Source organism: Trichosurus vulpecula, chromosome 1, assembly GCF_011100635.1.
Source record: "Trichosurus vulpecula isolate mTriVul1 chromosome 1, mTriVul1.pri, whole genome shotgun sequence".
NCBI classification, from domain to species: domain Eukaryota; kingdom Metazoa; phylum Chordata; class Mammalia; order Diprotodontia; family Phalangeridae; genus Trichosurus; species Trichosurus vulpecula.
Genome location: NC_050573.1, coordinates 46,986,037 through 46,991,061, shown reverse-complemented (window position 1 = coordinate 46,991,061; position 5,025 = coordinate 46,986,037).

Below are 5,025 nucleotides of genomic sequence, written 5' to 3'. Positions count from 1 at the left end.
GCAAGGCATTGTGCCAGCTGCTGGGCATACAAAGACAAAAGTCAGTCTCTTCTCTTTAAAGGTTTACCGATTGATTGATTGCCATCATGAAGTTTATATTGTATTGGAGACACACAATATGTATCCTGTTATTTTGTTGTTCAGTCATTTCCACCGTGTCCAGCTCTTTATGACTCCATCTGGGATTTTCTTCACAAAGATATTGGAGTGGTTTGTCGTTTTCTTCTCCAGCTCACTTTACAGATGAGGAAATTGAGGCAAAGAGAGTCAAGCGACTTTCCCAGGGTCACATAGGTCAGGTGTCTGAGGTCAGATTTGAACTGCAGAAGATGAGTCTTCTTGACTTCAGGTCCAGCACTCCAACCACTGCACCACCTAGCTACCCCTTCTCAGTTATAAGTCTTCTGAAAATGACTCCAAGTTCTGGATATACTTTGGGTTAGAATCTCTTCCAGACTACAGCTTGCAAATCTCTGTCAACCTTTCTATTGTCAGATCAGAGAACACACTACTGTGTAACTAGACAACAAAGCAAAATAAATAACAAGAAATAATACCAATGCTTCCTTCGCTCCCCTCTCCTCCTTCCCTGGCTATTTTGGAAGTAGCAAGGCATGGTGGATAGAGACTCAGACTCAAAGCAAGAAGGACCTGGGTTCAAATCCTATCCCCAACACACACGGGCTGTGTTTCACTGGGCAAATCACTTAATCTCTCAGTGGTCTGGGGAACATATTTTCAGTCTAGTGACACTGGCTTCCTTGCTGTACCCTGCAGGAGATCCTTCATCTCCTAACTCTGGGTGTTTTCCCTGGCTGTCCTCCATGCCTGGAATTCTCTTCCTCCTCAGCTCCACCTTCTGACTTTCCTGGCTTCCTTCAAAACGCCACCGTCTTTAAGAAATCTTTCTCTGTCTTCCTTAATCTTAGTGCCTTCCCTTTGAAGTTATCTCCAGTTTACCCTTTATATATCTTACTTGTATACTGATTGATAACACTGTGAGCTCCTTAAGAACAGGGTTTGTTTGGTCATAATTCTTCTCCACATCTTGACTAGCGTATAAATTAATTCAATGCGAAGTTATACGTGGCAGTTATATGAGATTCCATGCCGTGTCTTGGGGAGGGAGGGGGGAGGGAGGGGAGAAAATCTTGGAACTCAAAATTATGTAGAACCATGTGTTGTAAACTAAAAATAATAAAAAAAAAGAACAGGGTTTGTTTGTTGCTTTTCTTTTTATCTCTAAATACCAGTGCTTGACAAATAGTAGGCACTTAATCAATGCTTTTTGAATTGACTTGTCGACTTGACCCTGCTTGTGGTAGAGGGAGAGCTCCAGCACGTGTTTAGGTAATGTAAATCCTCCATCGTTTCTGTGTCACGTTTTTGTGCCAGGTTTATGATCTATTTCCCAAATCCCTAATCTTTTTTCCTCTTTCAGTTCATTTAGTCTGTAGTATACTCCAGTGGTGAAATCAGTTTTGTTTCTCCCTCCATTGATCTTCACCCAATTATTCCCCATTGTGCTTTCTGATTTTGTTTCTGGCATTTCCTCATGAGTATGCATACCTCCTTGATGGATGGTGTTAGCTCTCTCCTCTCCCCCTTTTCCTATCTTGTTTCATTTGAATAAAGCAGGGATAGAGAACCTGCGGCTTCAAGGCCACATGCAACTCTCTAGGTCCTCGAGTCCAGCCCTTTCACTGAATCCCTGCCCCTGGATTAGAGTATACCCTTCTAGAGCCATAGTCTAGTCATAGGTTTCATCCTACCAAGTCTCAGTGTTACCTATGAGGTCAAATTTGCCTCCTTGCGTCAGGACCTCTAAACTTTGGGCATTTCTGTAGAGGCATTTGAGGCCAGGGATTCTGCTACAGAACTGATACTTAATTAAGTTTTTGTCTCTTGTGGACCTCACAGTATCTCAACTGTGATTCTATCTCCCAACTCCATTCCTTTCAGCCCCTTCTCCCATTGGTGAGTTCTTTCCAGAATCTCCATTTTGGGGAAGATACCAGACCATTCATTCCTGATTCTCTGGACTTAGCCACTGTGCCTCAGTTGCCTAATGGCAATTTGTCTATTGGCAAGTTCTTCCTTGAACCTCCATTTGGGGTAATGACTCGGGCCAGCTGACCCTCGTTCCCTCATTCTCTGGACTTAGTCACCAACCCCTCCCCTTTTTCAAGCTTTTCAGTTCCACTCTTATGTGTTGCCTTGGTAGGTGAGCTCTTTGGGGCCAGACACCATCTTTTAGCTTGCGTGTGTATCCCTAGTTCTTAGCAGTGTACATAGTACTTAATAAATTCTTGCTGACTCAGTGATTCCCTCTTCTTTATGCTAGTGACTCTCTGCAGAGTATAGAGTGCCATACCTGGCATCAGGAAACTCTCTAACCTTTTTGGCCTCCAGTTTCCTTTCATGGAAAATGGGGATAATAACTCTTGCCTCAGAGGGTTGTGAGGCTCGAATGAGATAATGCATGGAAAGTGCTTCACGCTGTAAAATCACCATAAATGTCAGCTATCATTGTTTTTAAATCAATCAATGAACCTCCATTAAGTGCCCACTATGCACCAGGCATTTTATTAGATAGTACAGTAGATAGAGCACTGAGCTTGGAGTCAGGAGCACCTGGGTTCAAAATCTAGCCTCATGTATTTGTTAACTGTGTGGCATTGAGCAAGTCACTTAAACACTATCTGCCTCAGTTTCCTCATCTGTAAAAAAGTGGAGATAATAGTGATGTCTACTTCCCAGGGTTGTTGGATAATATGATACCTGTAAAGTTCTTTACAAATCTTAATGCATCATAAATAAAAAGCTATTGTTAACTGTTATATTCACTATTATCATGAGTGGCTAGGTGGCACGGTGGATGGAATACTGGCCTGAAGTCAGGAGAGTTCATCTTTGTGAGTTTGAATCTGGCCTCAGACACTCACTAGTTGTGTGACCCTGGATGAGTCACTTAACCCTGTTTGCCTCAGTTTCCCCTTCTGTAAAATAAGCTGGAGAAAGAAATGGCAAACCACTCCAGTATCTTGCCAAGAAAACCCCAAGTGGGGTCACGAAGAGTCGGACATGACTGAACAACAACAGTTTTTTTATTAAGTAAGTAAATGAAGTGGTTTGGCAGGGAGGGCACTAGTGATGGGATTCAGAACAGGCTTAATATGGAAGATGATGCTTGAGTTGCATCTTAAACAAAGAGAAGAACTCTCTGGGTGAAGGTAAGGCAGGAGCACATTCCAGGAATAGGAAATTGTTGGTTCAACTGTCATTATTCAGGCCCAATTCACCTCACCTCCTCCAGGAAGTCTTCCTTGACCATCCCAGCTGACACTGATGTCTCTCCTCTCAACTGTTCACAGGGCTTTCTTCCTGTCTTCCTTCCCTTGCTGTTTAATGGAGGATAGGGTACACGGTGAACAAGTACAGATGAAAGACCCTTTAAGCAGAAGCACAGTCAGTACCCTTTGTAGGCTCCTGAAATGATATTATTTCCACATCCAGGCTGTGCTGAACTGCAGGTAGGGAGCTGTCTGTGTCCCAAGCTGTGGGACCAATGTTCCACAAGGAGGGAACCGCTGCCTGTTAAATCCTTTCGTTTCAGTTAAAGGAAGGTATATTTCCCCCGAGGATACAGATGAGTCACCAGTTGCAGCTGAGTGCCCCATAAAATCTGCAGGTTGGCTGGAGCTACAAATAAATTGTGAAATTGGGAAGGTCAGGTTTAATTTGTTCGCTTTCTGGGAAGGATGGCTTACCGACTGGCACACGTCAGACAGTTTCCAGGGACTGCCAGTGTCCCAGCTGCCATTAGCTGGAGGAAGGAGAGAAGCCTTCAGTTTTTGGAGGATCATCAGTGCCAGACAAGCTGAGCACTCTCCATTGTTCTGACCGGAGCCCCGCCTCACTCGCTAGTCCCCCTTAGGGAATTATTGTTTAATGAAGGAAACAGGGTATTATAGTGGACAGAATACTGGACTTGGAGTAAAGGAGATCTGGGTTCAAATCTTGCCTCTGATGATTACTGGATTTGGGGTCATGGGTAAGTCTTTTAATCATTCTGGGCCACCATTTCCTGATTTGTAAAATGATGCTGATAATATTAACTGTGAGAAGTGGTATAGTACAGAGAATAGAGAGCTGGCATTGGAGTCAGGATGATCTAGAATCAAGTCCTGCTTCTGATCTGTGAGATCCAGAGAAAATCATTTAACCTCTTTGTTCCTGAGGCACCTCTAAGACTCGCATTGCAGAGCAAAGCAGGATTTTCACTGGTAGTAAGAGCTTAGAGTCCGTCATATGACCTGATGAATTCACAGGTCTGGACCAAAAAAACCACCAAAAGCCTATGAGGATCAAATGAGACAATCCATGTAAAGTGCTCTGCAAATTTTAAGGTGCCATATAAATGTCAGTTATAATTTTTAGAAAAACAAAACGGCTTCTCTATGTTTCATATCAATTTAGAACTGGAAGAGATATTAGATGTCATTTAGTCCAGTCCTCTTATTCTATAGATCAGGAAAGTAAGACCAAGAAGAGGGAAGAGACAGCCTCAGTTTCCTCACTTGTAAAAGGGAGCTCACATCTGAGGCTAGTAATACCTACTTTACAGGGCTTACAATAGTGAGGACCCATCAGATGCATCAAGCACGCTGTCCACCTTAAAGTGCTGTATATATTAGTCATAATTATTGCTGCTTTGGTCTTGACTTATAATGTCATCAGAGTGGGAAAATCCCAGAGGGGAACCTTCCTTCACTGATACAGATTGACAACTCCTCTATGACTTACAGAATATTGCCTGAAATAATGAGAAGATAGGGTCATGGCCAGTATGCGACAGAGGCAAAACTTGAACCCAGCTCTTCCTGACTCCATGGTGGACTCTCTATTAATAATAATAACGAAGATAACGATGATTAATAATACTAATATTCAGCTATTATTCATCAGCTGATTCATTCATTCACTTCTTTATCTATCTGTATATCCATCTATCCATCTATCATC